The sequence below is a fragment of the Pan troglodytes genome, chromosome 17 (assembly GCF_028858775.2).
Source record: "Pan troglodytes isolate AG18354 chromosome 17, NHGRI_mPanTro3-v2.0_pri, whole genome shotgun sequence".
Classification (NCBI taxonomy): Eukaryota; Metazoa; Chordata; class Mammalia; order Primates; family Hominidae; genus Pan; species Pan troglodytes.
Window position 1 is genome coordinate 66,166,280 of NC_072415.2, and position 17,341 is coordinate 66,183,620.

Genomic DNA, 17,341 nt, shown 5'->3' on the forward strand with positions numbered 1-17,341 from the left:
GGGCAGGCAGCCCATTTGGAGTTTAAATTTTATAATCTTCTGTTCATAATATAGAACCAGACCACAAAGGTTTAAAGAGTGTGGGCTAAGTGTCCCTCACTCAGCAGACAGCAACTTGTTGTAGATATTTAAAGATTAAAAGCAGAGGCAGTTAGTCAACTGTGTAATATTTACTGATTTGAGCAGCTCTACCATACAGACATCTTACACATAAATTTAACTCTTATTATTGTGTTGCCCTTTTCCAAGAAAGGGTAAAGTGGATTTGTAGGAGCACTTAACACATGTAAATTCCCCACTCTTTAAACCAAAGCACCTTGTATTAAAGAGCTACATAAATTTTACAAGTATTCTGTCCTTTTGAGATCATAGATCTATTCTTTCCTGTACCACAATTAAAGCGATGCCTCTTTGTAAGCCAGTTCCATGAAACTTGTTGGAAGATATCTCACAAAAGACACTGCTTTTGCTAAGTGCATAATTGCACCGAGGATATAAGGATGTGCAGAGGTTCCAGGCTGGGGCATTCTCAAGGCTCTGTCAGCAAAGAGCTCACTGTTTCATTGGCCACTGCAGCCTTCTTTGAACTTTATTTACTCATTTAATGTGCTTCTCCACTTTTCTTAAGACTAGCTTTAAAAAATGATTTAAAGCATGACTTCCTTCACACAGCTAATAGTCCATGAAACAGCTTAGTACTTATAAAAGAATGCTCAAATTGATAGCGAAAGAATCTGAAATGCTATATTTTTCCACTGATAAGATACAACCTAGCCAGAGATCATGTGATTTTTTATCTATCTCATCAACAGTATGTTTTCCCAAACTTTGTTCCAAAGGAAGCAAAAGTTGTATTTTAAATTGAAAGTGGTCAGTGCCAAATGATTTGATGGATCAGCTGGAATTATTAAAAATGTATTTTGTGAAAGAGATTAATAACAATTATTTTGACCAAATTCTTAGAAAATCATATAGTGACTGCATACATTTCTACCGGAAAAATAGCAAGTAAGAGATTTAACAGTTTTATCTAATCAGGCTTAGATAGTATTTATGAGAAAAGTTGGTTTCGGTTTGGCAAAGTCAGGTTTGAATTTCAACTGTTTCTAGACTCAATGATTTCAACTTGTGCTATGTGATATCTCCCAAGATACTAGATATAAAATCATGAGCTTTGAAATATGTTTCCTAAATAATATTCCATAACAGAATTTTTGTTGAGTACACAGTGTTTCATCATATGGTTCTTTGTCTTAATTTATTATTATTATTTATTTAGCTCATCCCTGATTGTTAGACATTTTTATATTTGCTAATCTTTCCCTTATTATAAATAATTCTGTAGTGGACATCCTTGTAGATAAGTAATGTCCTTTAAACTTGTGCCCCTGGCTCCACTCTCCCTCGGCTCCAGTCAATCTATTCCACGCCCCTGACTTATTAATCATGAAGATCATTCTTCTGGAAACAACATTTTGTTGAAAACAGGATGGTCAGATATTCTGGCTGTGCCCAGAGCCTCCACAATGTAGTTTTAACCTCCTGTTTCTTCATGATTGCCTGGTGATTTCCCAAGGTTCTGCTACTTGAAGTTTGGCTACAACTACCAGCTAATTTTTACACTACAATCCAAACCACTTTTTCTCAGAGGGAGAGGGATTGGTTGGGAGAAGGGAGTCCACCAGAGTCCTTCCTGGAGATCTTTGGAAGAGAAGACCATGAAAGAAAAACTGTTCTCTCTCCAGAGAGAGAACAGTGAGGATGTAATATGTAAACTTTGACAACTTAAGCAGCCATGTTTTCTGCCAGGTGAACACTGGAAGAGGAGAAAGTTTGCCTGCAGAGGGAGAAGAACGAGCACAGGTAGAGAGGAGTGTGTGTGTGTGTGTGTAGGGGGAGATACAGAGACAGAGACATTCTGATAAACATTCTAACAGAGATGAAAAGAAAGAGAAAGATGAATTGAAGTGGCCCTTCCCTGGATGAATACAAGGAGAGAGGAGCAGCAGGGATGTGGGAGGGGAAATTCAACTCCTGGGAAGTAGTGGAATGAGAAAATTAGATCTGCTCACCTCTTTACTGCTGCCCTGCACACCAAGATCAGAGTTGGACTGAGGAGTGGACCACTCAAACGGGTACACGGTACACTAATGCACAAATGCATTTAAGTGCTCTTAGGAATATCTTACTGACACTGGAAAATCCCCAGGGGTATTCCAATGACACCAGAAATGTCGCAAGATGGAGCAAACTGCATTTCTAATACTCCTCTCAGGGAGACTCTGACATGCGGAGGGAAGGGATTCTTTGGTGAGCTGCTTGGAAGGCAGATGCGTTCCCCTATGAGACATGCTTGAGGTCAACAGATGGTCTTTAAATAACCTTCAAACGAGACTGGGTCATCTTAAAATCAGGGTTCTCATGGAGCTTGGGGCCAAAGCTGAATTTATTTGGGAAGGAAGATCTTTGAGTGCTGCCACCCACTGCCTTTTCTCTGCCCTTCCCTTCATATAACATCCTACTCTTGTTCTTTTCTGAACATATTTAGAGACCATCAATTTGAAGGTGTGCAGAATTAAAAGCCTGCCTAGAGCCCCCCTCTTTTATCCTCTGGAGGACACCCACATGTCTGGCCTTGAGTGATTGTTTCCTCTTCTATATTTTTTCTTAGGCTCTTCTCTTATCTCTGCATGATGCTTTTTTCAAGGACTAGTTTATATTCTATATATGTTAGCCCAGTGGTTCCATCTAAGCCACCACGGACACCAACCTTGAACCCTCTGCAGAAGAGCTAATGAGAACTAGAGAGGCAACAAATCTGTACTCTAGATGTGATTCCTGCAAAGGCTAGTTGGCACAAGGGCATCTATGCTATTAGCTGGCAGTGAAAAGCAGGTGTATCTCCTGTGGAGTAAGGTGTCATATGAACAGACAACATCTATGGCCACAGGACACTTTACTTCCTCTGGAAGACCCAGACCAGAAAGTTCGCACAAGATGTCTACATTGTCACAATCAGGTGCCATTCTTATTATTTAAATCAACTTCTAAATGGCCACTTGAGTTTTGACAAAAATCTGTTCTAGAATTTAGCAAATGCAGAGAATGAAAAGAAATTCTGTTGCAGAGCCCAGTCTCTAAAGGCAGCAGGTGGGAGCCAGTTGAATGGTAGACACCCCCTAATTCTGGGCTGTGCCCATACTGCCAACTCCTCAATATTATCATGAAGAGGGCGAAAAGAAGAAAATACATTTGGCAGTTTAAATCAGATAATTATTTTTTAAAAAGGTATGCTGAATATAACTCCCAGGTTTGATCCATCTGTTTAAACTTAAGTAAAAGAGCGTCACTCCTCAACTGACCGTGCTACGTGATGAATATGCTCTTGAAATGAATGCTTTCAGATGGTTTCCTTTTATGAAACGTGTACAAAGATGTGTACTGTGGTGGTGGAGTTGGCCTTGTAAGACATCTGGCTACAACATGTGCCTCATTAAGTTACACCTGTAAGTGTGGGGTCATTTTTTATGCCAGTAATATTAATAATAAAGGGTTCATTGAATAGGATTATTAATGGTGCCAGGTGGAGGATGTAGTATTACTTACAGCCTGGTAGGGGATTGGCTAACGTCTCCTCCCACCAACGTTTCTGGTTTCATGTTTATAGACAGAGCCCTCCAGATGATGGCTGGCAGTGTAGCCATTGAGAAAATGAATTCTCCATTTCCCATCAGCAAGAGCATGTACAACAGTTGGTAGAGAATTTGAATGAATCTATTTTCTAATTTTCAATGTATAATCTTGTGGAAGAGCAAGTAAGATATTTACCAATTAATTCAAGAAATTAAAAAGTCACTTTCAAAGTTTCACTTTCCCCTAACTTAAATGGAAACTTTTCAGCCCTAGCCATCTCCTATCACTTCTTATTTCAAGAGACATTCATCTCCGCATTTTCCCTTTGTGGTCACAAACTGCAAATCAAAAGGAAAAACACTGAGAAGAAATCTAAAACCTTTCCTTCCTTCTGTGGAATGTTTGCCTTTGCTGTTTTACAATGCAAGACTTGTAACAGAAGGAAATGGAGGCTCAAGGTAGGGCACTTTTTAATGTGCATTATTACAGGTGTTAGCATGTCTGGTAAATTCAAAGTATTGTTTGATTTGGCAACCAGATCCCAAGACTTAGAATACCAACTCATGTTTTAGCTTCAGATTACATGCAACTAGAATAAATTTTTAAATTTAACAAGGCAGTTGTTGAATGTTAATTAAATTGCATTTCAGTAATAAAATCCAATTGATTGCTAAGAGTATGCTAAGGCATAATAGAAAAACTGTCTTTTACATATCTTTAGCCATTCATAAATACACACTCACATATCTATTTGTGCAGAAACAATAAACTAATGAAAACAGTTAAAAATCTATTTGTATCGCACTTTACAGTTTAGAACTGATCTTTTTTACATACATTATATTAACAGCTCTGTGAGGTAGGTGGTGGTGTTATCTTCATTTTGCAGAGAAGAAAACTGAAGTTCAGAGACTGATATTCTCAAGATACACACTTAGCAAGTGGCCTCTGCAAAACTGAAACCCTCCCTCATTGAATCTAAACTTTTATGTTGTTCCACTCCACCATCTGTTTCCCCTTTCCCAGCCAATTAACTCCCCTCAAGAAAAATCCTAAAATCCAGGAACGACTTCCACTGCCACCTCATTTTAGCATAAAGACATTTACATAATCTGGATGAATCTCATCGAGTTAATGATGAGTGGAGAAAGACAGCCACAAAGAATACATACGGTACAGTTTCATTTCTGGGAAGTTGAAGTCAGTCAAAACTAACCCAAGGTGACACAAGTCAGAACAGTGGTTACCTCTAGGGAGAGGGTATTGACTAAGAGCACGAGGGTGCCTTCTGGGGTGTGAGAATATTCTGTATCTTGATATGAGTGGTGATGACTCACATGTATGCATGTAAAAGCTTAGCAGAACACAAGATTTGTAAAGTTTGTTGTAACTCTATCATATATCAATAAAAAATTAATTTTAAAAAGAGCTTATTGCATCAAATATGTACTAAGTGTCCCTGAAATGTGTCCTCTTATATTTTTTATTTTGGGAAAAAGAATCATACCCTATACTAGATTCCCTAGGCTTTCTCGTGCCTCTACTATCTATTCTCATTGTGCCTAGCTACTTCTTCTATCATTAATCATAGTATTTTATAATTGTCTGAATACATGGCTGTCTGTTTCTCAATGGGCAGAGAGCACTTGTTCCTTGTGTCCATGTTCCCAGCATCTAGCACAGTATCCGGCATGAAATACTTACTCAATAAATGCTTCTCGAGAAGTGAAAAAATGGATGAATGGATGGGCCAAATGACTTTTCATTTTGTTGTTTTATAACTCAGACCTAGGATATGGGTTATATTAGGATGTACTGTAAGATCAGGAAATAAGACATCAGATGGGGCTTTCCAAAAAGTCTTGGGTCATTGCCTTTCAAAGCTGGCTATAGTTAAACCACCATCACCACACCACCAATCCAGAGATATAAGCTCTAATGAGACCATTTCCACTGTTGGGATCTGATTGCCTCCTTTCTAGACCTTTCTATTACATGGCTTCCCCCTGCTTATGCCAAAGAGGAGCCCTCAACTCTATTCTTTTCTGTATTTATTCCTGCCTAGCTCCCAGCCCTTTGTCCAATTCTCTTCTAAATTTCTTTGTAGGGGAAAGTTTGTTCACACCCCGCCCAAAACAAAGAGGAAACCAGACTCCTGCATCCAGCACTCCAGCTTCATTTTTATCAGTAGCTTTCATCAGCCTTTTTTATTTATCTGAGTTCCAAGTTTAGAATGAGTAAATGTCACCATTATCCTAATTTTGAATAGTAGCCTCTCCTGTTGAAGGTTTCCAATTTCTGCTCTGCTTTGTGTTTGCTTCCTAGGTTTGTGGTTTTCCTTCTATCGAGACTGGCCTTTAACATAACTGTGAAGAAAGCAGCTTGTCCTGGGTACCTCCTTTCTTTTCCTTTTCTCCAACTGTTTTATTCTGTGAGTTGCAGATTATGTCAAAAGCATGCCAAATGAGCCTGCCCAATTCCAGGAGAATACTTGGGTTAGGTGGTGCTCTAGTAAGAGAATAGTTGGACTGTGCATTTTATCTTCTTGGCTCAAGCCTACTCAGTTGACTTGTTTACCATTGTCATGTCTACAACCTGCTCTTCACTTGGAGTGAAAATTCTCTAGATTATGTTTCTTTTGAGGGTCTGGTATGAAGGCTCTGTTGCTGTTTTGGAGCAAATAAACAGCCATCAACAAGTACTAGCATTCACCTGTCTGGTAAATGCTTCTGAAGATGGTGATTCTCCAAGGCCATGCCTCCTAAAACACTGTGCTTTTGTTCTGCTCTGATAGTCTCCATGAAGTTGCTTGGGTTGTGTATATATTCAGCACTTTATGGGGTTTGTACTCTTTGTGCTCTGGGCAGAAATACCAGGCAGTCAAATGCAGAAATCATAAAAATGCCCTGGAGGGTCATAGAAGTGATGGGATTTGGGGACTGAGGATAAACCTATCTGCTCTTCTTTTTCCATTTATACTCTTTAATGACTTATCTGGGCACTACAATGGGCGTAAAGAAGGACAGAAAAAAGCAAGTAGGAGGTAAATTAGCACAGAAAAGAGAAGGAAGATATACTTCAAATATAAATGTCACAATTTTGTGTGGTGCTCGTTCCAGAGTCTGGTTAGCCCAGAGAGCATGTTGGGTTTGCTCCCTCCACTCCATTTAAGCAAAACCCTCAATATTTGTCCCACACATCTGAGCTAGGGCACCCTGTGAAGACTGAAGACTATAGTGTCAAATAATCAAGTGCAGGATTGAGAGTCAGAGGGGATTGTATTCAAGTTCTGACAACTTCTTCCTGAAAAGATTGAGTCTCCTCTCTAAGCCCCAACTTCCTCATCGTAAAATTAGAATAATAATATAAAAGTCACCACAAACCTGTTTTTAAGTGTCAGTTGAGATGTTATTTAAGAAAAAGTACTATTAATGGGAAAACATCTTCAAATATTAATTGTGATTATCCTGCCTCTTGCTGGCTGCTTACAGTAATTCGGAAAATTACTAAGAATTTTCCTTTGACTGGTCAGGCCTATGCAAGAATGATTCCAAGCCAGGAAATTATTCTGCCTAGTTAAATGTGGTTGAATGTGTAGGCTGGTGGGGTAGTCAGAGATGGGGGCTTGGGGGTTACAGACAGTGGTATTAAATGAGGTAGTCTAGTATTTTCTCTACTCTGGGGCTAAGCGGTTTCCTTGCCAGTCATTAGGCATAGATCCATTTTCTAGACACCGGGATATTTAGTCACTCTGTGATTCTTCAAAATTGATGGCGGCTAATTCTTAAAATAACACTTTAATGGGTTAACAGCCAATGAAGGAGAGCTATGTTGATTAAACCTCCCTTACAAACATATTTGATGATTATGAGAGTAAGGCACTGGGTAGATTGCCTTTAGGGTATTGTTAAATCTAAAATGTGTGAAACGTTGTCTGAAAGAGGAACCCAGTGCATTCTCCCTGCTCTGTGCTCCTCCAGCCCTGACTTGAAATGAGACATGGCTTGATTGTTATGGTGGCTGCACAGTCTTTCAGCACATCTTCTACCCTAAAGATGGAGGCAGCAGGAACCCCAGAATGTCAAACCAGGAAACCAAATCCAGCTTGAAGCCATTCTGTTATCAAAATGATGCTTCCTTGCTCACAAGAATGCCTCCAGGCCAGCAACACAGATCTTAAGCAGGGTGAAACCACATCCTCCCAACTTCTGCTCGTCCGGTAGGATCAGTGCACAGCTGAATAGGGTGAGTATGAGAGGATAAAGATGCACAAAGAAAAGAGAGTAGAGTCTGGTAGGTGCTCCAGGATAAGCACTAGAGGAGACTCTATGACTGGAGGGGGCCTGATGAGCCTGCCTCAACTTGCTTCTTCCCTTTGGAAAGTACAGCAAAGAGGAACAGGGAAGAGAAAGGTTAAAAAATCCATTTGTGGATGGATTTTTAAAAAAATATTGGGGAGTGAGTCAAAGATGATCTTAGGAACAGAGATCTTACTTCCTTCTTTTAGCTACATTTTCTAAAAGTCAGGGGGCGGAAGAAAAGGGAAGGAACATTTATTATGTGCCAACTTGGTGCCAGACATTCTGCTTGCACTTTTAACTTTACCTCATTTAAACTTCCTAGGAATCATAGTAGGTTTTTTAATCCCCCTGTTTCCATATGAAGAAACCAAGGTCCGTGGAGTTTCAGTTACCTAAAGTCACATGTGCTGCAGCCAGGTCCTACCAGATGTGCCTGCCTGCAAGGCACTCTACCATATTGCCCCTCCGTGCTTATGACTTCCCTGGTATTTCCAAAGGTCTAGAAATAGGGCTAGGAACATATGCTTTGATATGTTGTTCCTTAGGATTTTCAGGGACTAAAAAAGGGCAAACCAAACATTCATAAATGCAAATTATTTATGTAGATAAACCAAATGCATTTTTGTAAAAATCAATTAAAATTCTACAAGGCAATGCTTTTCTGAACAGTAGTGTGTAACTAACAACTGCTAAAAAAACTGATCGTATAAATTAAAACCTAGCCCTCAAATTGGGCTGACTTCTAACAGCTTCAAGGTGGCCCCAGGATTTACAAATCGAGTGACCAGGTTTCAGAGACCTCTTCAGGTTCAAATAAGATTTACACCCAGACTTAACACATAACTTATGCCTGGAGATAGAATCTCATTTGGGGTGGGGGATGGGAAATGTGTGTGCACAAAAATTATATTTCATTCTGGGTTTACCCTAGAGGCAATTTTTGGAGTTAGATTACCTTAATATAGTTAGAAGAAATTTAACTCTACTCCTGTACAAGTCCCAGCTTTGCTGAATACCATCTTCAAGCGTAACCTCAGTTGTGGGAAACTAAATACGTAAGTGACCAATGGCTAGACCATATATAAAATTAGAACTTTGATCCACAATCTGGAGCAAGCTCTCCAGGAAACCAACTTTTTATCTACTATAAACAACCTAGAAAGCCAGCCTGCTAGAAGTCAGACTTGCAGGAAGCCAGACTGCTGTCTCTAGTGACAATCTAGGAAGCTATACAATAACTTCTGTAGCAATCAGCTCCAAGTGGCCAGAATTTGTTTAATAACTGGCAGCTTTCCTATTTTTTGTCCCTGTTTCCAACTTAGGACCAATAAGAGGAAGCCAAATATGCACCTCTAATTAATCACATAGCACACCCCACTTCTAGTTAGGCTGCTTCCAACTTTTCCATTTCAACAGGCTCTAATCAGGGCATACCTGAAGCTTTCCCTGTTTTCCACTCTAAAGCTTTCCCATTCCTGCCTGCCTTTGAGTCTCTGCCAAAATTCAGGTGCTTGTGGATGACCCCCTTGCTGTAGCACGCTCTCAATACAGAGCCTTTGCTTTTCTCTTCTTGTTGCTTTTCTCTTTTTGTTACAACTTGCACAGTTGCATCATCCCATCTTCACGTGGAGCAGCTCCTTTGATATAGGAAAGACTGAAGACATACATTGCACATTGCAGATGAGGAAACTGAGGTCCAAGGAGGTCAGTGATTCTCTTTGAGTAGAACATGGTATAGTCAGGAGCCCACCCCAGAATCACAGGTGTCCTGACTCCTGCCCATTATTTCCCCACTACTCTCTGCTGCCTCCCAGCTGAGCTTTTAAGGAGGTGGGAGGAGGAGTCGATGAGAAAGTGGAGTATGAATAGTGATTCTGCGGAAGATAACGCTGTGGTTCCATTCACCACATTTCTAAAATGGGGTGAAAAGACCTCTTTGTTGGAGAGAACAGAACCCAAAAAGTAATCCCCCCTCCCCTTCCCCTGGCAGAGAAAATGTAGAAGTGTCTCTTGGGGTTTATACGTCTTCTAGGCCTGCAAGCCAAAGCTGGTCCTCCACCCTGCAACCAATTTTCAAGAGCAAAATATTTCTTTCCTGTTTGCTTGTTTGTTTATTTGCCTCTTAAAAAGACAAACAAGCAAACAGGAATGAAAAAGAAATCCTAAATTCCTGCTTTTAGGTTAGCCCTGAAATGCATTAATCTCTTTCACTTGATGTAGCTCACTTTCATTCTTCCATTTTAATATCTTAGGGGGAAAAAACCCAAATAACCAATAACACTTTACAGCTTTGACGCAGAGCACTAAAGTTGTTTTTCTATGAATATAGATTATTACATTTTTTTGCAAAGCAAGTAAACAGATGCATAAAAATGCATTATTTCAGGAGCATAAGAAAACCTGCAATAAGTATAGTGCTTTTAATTTGTTTTTATGATTACTTGTAATTAATTAGCATCAAAAGTAAATTATCAACATTTGAAATTGTACTATGAGATGTGAGCAGGGTACTCCATGAATGATTGACTGGTTCATCTTTATATCAAGGCAGGGAAAAGAATGATCTTTTCTTTGAATTTTTTTTTAAACTATGCTTAAATGAAAGTGCCAAAAGCCAGTAGCAGCACAGAGGAAGAAATTTTAAAACAACTGATAAGGAAGGCCCAGTTTGTCAAATGAAAAATGATGTCAAGGGTTAAAAATGATACACATTACCAGCCTCATAACAGGATTAGGGTTGTCTAAGAATGAAAATTTCTCTTTTAGAAAATATGAATAAAAATGGAATAGCTCTGCTAATTGAAGGAGGTTCACATACTTTCTCCAAACCATCACTTTCAGCCATAAAAAGGAAGACATTTTACAGATGTTGGTTTTTTTTTTTTTTAACCAACTCTGGTTGTTTGTCACCATCCCTTTTCCTTTTAAGATTAATGATGAAATTACTTGCTGTAGCTTTGGTCAACTTAAAACTAACCAATAGATTCCAAGGAGTGATACACTTGACTTCTTTCTGCATCCTCTGACATTTGCTGCCCCAGCGCACTCTGCCCTGAGCTGGTTCTTCCTGAGAGAGTGCCAACAAGAAAGAAAAATGGATATTTAGTAAGCAGACTGTTTTTTTCATCTGAGAAGAATATGTGCAGGGATTTAGAGGACTCACCCACGTCTCTTTTATTAACAAGAACGTACTTGAACTGAGAATTCAATCTCTGCAATACAAATAGAATTCACCAACAGAAGGGAAGGGAGGGGAAAAAAATAAGATTAAAAACCCACAGTCTTCCTTCTTGCTTAGCAGCCCTCCTAAGAGTTAGGGGCTTTCACAATGGGATTATGGAGCTTCGAACAAAATTAAATAAAATAAATAGATTCACTTCTAACAAGTTTCATTCCATGGCAGACCCTCAAAAGACACACATTTTTTAAATTATTATTTTGGGAAAGTTATCTGAAATGAAACTCTGGCTGTATTTTTCTAAATAATCCACTGGGAAGAATAAAAAGCGTTCCACGTTCATAGGGAGCTGGGGATAGATTTACACTTATGGTTACTTCAATATTGATAAGAGAATATAAAGTAAACTGCTTCCCAATGAAGACATAGTCAAAGACTCAGGGACATTCTTGATTATCTTGTCCTCTTCCTCTAGGGATTCTAGTCCAGGTAACTATTCTGTTACTGGTGACCTATGGTGGTTACTAAGGAACAACATCAGAGTTAACAATCCCCAAAGGCAAAGTGTTAAATCAAACCAAGGATATCTGCATTGCAGTTACTGTACTAGAAAAATTCTCTACTAAATCCCACTAAAATAACAAATATTAATCAAAGTTCAAGCTATATCAACAGCATTCTTGCTTAATTGTTGAAATTAATAGTTTATCACAAGCATTGAATTGCTCTAGTCTCTCTCATCCACCACTGCTGGAAGTGGGAATTGGAGAAAACTGAAGAATCCATAAAATTCCTAGCCAGATGATTTTTACGCTGAGATTTTCCATTCTGTGTTACCAACAGTGAACACACATTCCCTTTTCCCCAAGATTGCTACCTGCCAAATCTGTCTTTGGGAGGTCACAGCACCCTTTCTCAAATACAGCGTTCAGGGGCACATACTGAGAAGATACTGGTTATTATTTTCAGTGATTGGAGGAAAGTGGAAAGGTTATTCAAGGAAAAAACAAGGAGAGAAAACAACGCCACGACTTGTTGAGGAAGTGTGTCCACGTGCCAGGCAGCATTCACTGAAGTCACCAAAAAGGGGGAAAGCCCCTGTTTTACTTCCTATCATTATTTCTATTTTGGAATGTGGGTTCCCGGTAAGAGCATATCTAGGCATTACATTATAAAACTCTTCTCCTACAGATCCAGTGGGGCCATTTAGCTCATTGGTCACTGGATGCACATCTCTTTTTAACTATTGGTCCTTGACTATTACTTCTTATACAAATATGTGTGTGGGAGTGGGAGGTGATGGTGGAGTGAATAACTCAAGTCTTGACCTCCTAGATCCACCGAATATCAGACCCCAATCATGGGTCAAATTTCCTAGCTACAAGGCAGTGTCCAATCATTCAGTCTACTTCAAGGCCTTTATGATACTTCAGTAGTAGGGTATGTTTGCATGAGGACTAAGACAGACCAAATTATCCTTGATTTATAGTGACTAAGATTAGAATAAGGTTCCAGAAAGCCTAGCAGGGACATCCCTGGAGAATATTATTAAAAAGGCAAACTGTATTTATCACTCCATACTCTTCTACTGGGCCCTCCCCTGCAAATGCTCTGTGCCCTAAGGAAGCCGCATCTGAGGTCCAGGATTCTGGCTTTTTCCTCTCTGAGCAATTCACTCAAGTCTGTAACTCTTGAAATATTCTTCCTCTGTAAAATGGCTCTATCCTTTTACTATACCCTCTGGATTCTGCACGAAAATTTCCAGGTTTACCTAAGATTTTAACTAGATCAACTTAATGCAATAATAGATCATTTTTGTATTGTCGTGTTGCCTGCATGGGTAGCTGATATGCATTCTAGCAGGAGCTGTCTAAATATATTTTAATTTAAAAAAGTGGTCCTCACAGGTGCTAATTCTAATTCAGAAAGGGAGTTATTTGGGGTAGATGAGCTCTTTTAGTGCCCCCTCAACTACACTGGGATAAGTCAGTGATTACATACTCTGAATCTACAAAGTCTTGCCCTACCGGTTGATGCTCTATTAATGTAAGATGCATGATTTCTCAGATAATTGCTTTTATCCACCACTTGATATTTGCCATAGAGGCATGGTCTCAAGAATTGCTTCGAGCAACTGTCTTGTTTAAAACCAACATTGCTTTAAATCTACATATTTTAAAAAGCATAAAAGCATACGAGTCATATTTTACCCATTTCCGATTTATGAAGTGCCTGGAGGCACTTTTTACCATAAAGATTTTTGCAATACAGATATACAAGCTTCCTTCTCCTACTTTAGAATAAATGACTGGTGGCTGAGACTTTCTTCCAAATACTTTTACATAAGCATTTTATAATCCTTTTAAATGTTCCTTTTTACAAAATTTCTTTCTAAGTTACACTTCTCCTTCTTAATCTTATATGAACCTCAATATGAACATTTGAATACTTTTTTCCTTGCTCTTCAATTTTCATACTTCAACTGGTAATTTCCTATACCTTTCTGCTTTCTCCTCTCTTTTCTCCTTTTCTTCCTTTGATGACTTCTGAAAGACACTGATGATAATCTTTCTCATTTCTCCAAACAGTGTTCTTTCCTTGGTGTTAAATTGTAGATAGTTGAGGTATCACAACTTGCTTGACATTGCATCCTTTGCTCTAAGGAATACTAGAGACAGAGAGAATGGTGATAGAGCTTAGGGCTCCATTGGGGAGAAAAATGAAGAACATTTTAGAAAGAGTGTGTGATCTGTTAAAATATGTAGCACTGAAACACATATTTTGAGGGTTAGGAAGATTAATGTCTTTCAATACTAGATACGCAAACTGTCAAAGAACACTTATGGTTCTTCCAGCCTTGATCCTTATGGTTTTGATTGATTGGGGTCATAGATGGCTTCCTTGACAAAATCCTAAAATCATGTCTATCAAACAAAACAACAATCTGGCAAGGGAATATCACAAGGTATAAATGGATTCGAAGGGCTTCAGCTTCAAAATGCAACTTGATGTGATGGTAAAAGAACTTCCAAGAATTTTAAGTGTGGTTTCCTTGGAGTAGTATTAACCAGTTGCTAGAGGCAAGCTGACTGGGTCTGCTTTGCACCAGAAGTCATAAAATTTGTTCAGGGCTCAGCATGCTATCTGCTGAACGGTAAGAACCTTTTTCTTCCATTATCCTAAAGAGAAATCTCTGGCATTAAAATTCAGACAGTCATTTACTCATGGTACAATTTTTTTACTTATTCTGATTTAGATAAAGACCTTAATGATATATTTCCATGTTTTTACTGGTATGTTCTTAATTTTGTTTTCCTTTGTTCTAAAGACTAAACCTTCAGTTTCTTTTGTTTTAGTCATTTCAACATTAATGAATATCATCTGGATTAATGACACTATTTAATTGTCTAAGATAGGAATCCTGGACTCATTCTTGCTTAAAACTAATTTATTAAATCTTATAACTTTTTTTTCCACCAGTTAAACTTCTTGTTTGTTCTACATTAAGCAATACCTGAATAGGAGTAATCCATTGGATGCTGTATGTCATCTACAAATTCTGCCCATTGACACCTTTGAGCGTTCTGTCTTCTGGGGCTACAGTGTGATGACATCAAAATCCCTCTTCTGTTGATTTAGGCACATCCAATTCCATGCTCATCAATTGTAGAAGTCAATCCTCATTAGTCAGTTGATTATCAGCTCTTGCCCTTGCAAGGAAATTGGTGAGCCATCATCATCTAGGCTAGTCCTATCAAATGGTGTTGGGTAATTGGTAACCATAGAACCATTCAATTCTAAATCTCAAACATACATAACTGCATTTTGCTTTCATTCTGAGGATTCAATGGAACATAACAGATACCATAGCAATCAAAAGCTGTCTTTTAGACAGGATCAAGAACTAAAGGCAAATATTCTAATTTGGTAATCATCCTTATGACCTTTAACAATATTTATTCACAAAAGATTTGTTTTAGGAGACTAATTTATTGTCATTTTGCATTTTAAGGTTTTTTGTGGTGGTGGTATTATTTAGCAACTGGACAATTTAACTTTGGTAACTGTAAGAGCAAGCTGGTGAAAGTGATTTTAGTTAATGTCAGTAGGGCATTATAAATTAAGGGTTTATTACTCTTAGTCCTAACCTGATTCCTTTAAATGAGCAACTTGGATGGTTGATACGAATAAAGAGGAAAGAACACAGGTTTTGTGTCTGTGATATATGTAGATTCAAATTAAGATTCTGCCCCTAACTCCCTGAATTAGTCTCACCTATAAAAGTGAATATTCAAACCTGTATCTCAGAGTTAAACAGTCACAGGTGCATGATAGGAGATCAAGGATAGCTTTCATTATCATTATTGTGATTTCTCCTTCTGTATAATTTCACCAATAAGAAGCCTAGGACTTCATCAGCAGACTAATCTGTACTTGAAATCTCTTGAACCCAGGAGCCAAAAGACTCATACTGTCAAGGTAACATAGGGGTTTGCTGATTCATAATCATCATAAGACCTAAAAGGGATAGTTTAATTTTGATAGGCTATTTTTCTAGGGGTGGCTATTGGCTCACATTATTAGATAATCATAGTTCAATACTGTTCAGTTGCTACCTATCAGAGTCATTCTTTCATATACATATGTTGTATTTCTTACTACGTGCCAGACACTGTTTTAGCCATTGAGAAACATTAAGAAGCAGTTTACTTTCATTTTAAATGAATACTTTTCTATAGAAGTTACTGTTTATTCTTGTTTGGTTTTTATCCCTTCTTTATTTACCATTTTCAGGAATAAAGATGTGAGGGTTACAAGTAAAAATATTCCATGAAATTTGCATTTTCTTCAAGTTTAACTGTTTTAAAAACTGTGATGGAAAAACTGGGAGTTCAGGAGGATTGAACCAGAGGCAAGAGCTCTCTGAACACATAATGACCTCCATGATTCAAACACACAAGTCTATCTGTCACCCAAGAGAAATGTTTAGACAGATTAGATACAAATGTGCCATGAATGCACCTTGTGTAGGCAAATGGTAAGACTGATTTTCCCTTTTTTCTTGATTGGTAAAGCCTAGAGAAGTTATCAATAGAACTTCCTCTCAAAGGAAGTAATTCTTTTACACAGACATACATTGCAGCAAATCCTGAACCTTGCTACTGAGGCACACAACAGTTGCAGATTTGGACACCTCTCTTGTTCAGTGCTTGGCTCTGAGCGAGCAACTTCTCTGATGTTATAGGCCCGTTGTTTTAAAGAAAATTAGAAACATATAATAAGTCACAGGAAGAGGAAGAAAATTTAACCCAGTGTTCTCTAAGTCCTCCTCTAAGAACTATACCCTAATCTTGCATAAAGATTTACTTCTAATTAACTTGCCAGTTAAGAGACATTCTCCCTTTTTGGCAAAAATCTGACCAAACAATCAGCTGGATATCCTGTCTAGACTTGACTCCAGCTTCTACCCTCAAAAAGGTCTGTCCAGATGCTCCTGACCTAACATGTGCCTGATGAACAAAAAGACTTTAGCACAATTGTAGTTCTGTTGACCATTGTCGGTAATGGAGCTAATCAAGAGAACCAGGGGACTCATTAAAACTTTCTGCTGTATATTCATAGGCTGATTCATTTAAGAGAATTTTTTGGAGGAGTAATAGGTAGATGAAAGGCTTTAGAAATATGCAGATGACTCAAGTCTCATAACCCTGGGAGTCAGACATGCACACACAAATTCATAATGTGAAATAGCATGTCTAATGGAACAACACTCATTAGCTAAGTTCAAAGGAAAGACTCAGATTTCACTTGGAAGAATGAGGGAAGACTTTGTATTTGCTGCTTTTCATTGTGAGCTGAAGAGTTGCCCCAGGAACCTGAGACTTTGAGCACTTACCCAGGGATGTGAAGTCTGCATGGTACACACAGGTACCTGGCTCTGGTAGAGGGGAAGGGGGGCACATGGGGGTTTTCTGAGATTCATTTCATGCTCCACTCCGTTAACCATGTGCCCTGGCAGGAAGGGCTGTCCACCTGAAGAAAAGGCCATGGAACCATGCAGCCCTAGGGTTTCTAAGTTGGCTCTCCCTTCTGGGCAACTTTTTAAAAATTAAGTTTTGGGGTACATGTGCAGGATGTGCAGGTTTTTTACATAAGTAAACATGTGCCATGGTGGTCTGCTACACCTATCAACCTGTCACTTAGGTATTAAGCCCAACATGCATCAGCT

At 38.7% G+C, this 17,341-nt stretch overlaps 1 long non-coding RNA gene across 6 annotated transcripts in view; it reads right to left on the minus strand.

Annotated features, from left to right (window-relative positions):
* LOC134808614 (uncharacterized) overlaps nt 1-17,341 on the minus strand; it is a 54,234-nt gene that overhangs the window by 24,248 nt on the left and 12,645 nt on the right. For 3 of the 6 annotated variants that reach the window (XR_010151946.1, XR_010151949.1, XR_010151944.1), the window contains exons 2-4: nt 14,627-14,863; nt 13,612-13,780; nt 10,912-11,001 (exon numbers count right to left, since the gene is read on the minus strand). This is a non-coding gene — a long non-coding RNA (uncharacterized LOC134808614). The remainder of the gene's footprint in view (nt 1-10,911; nt 11,002-13,611; nt 13,781-14,626; nt 14,864-17,341) is intronic. The other 3 variants (XR_010151948.1, XR_010151947.1, XR_010151945.1) reach the window with 2 other exon arrangements.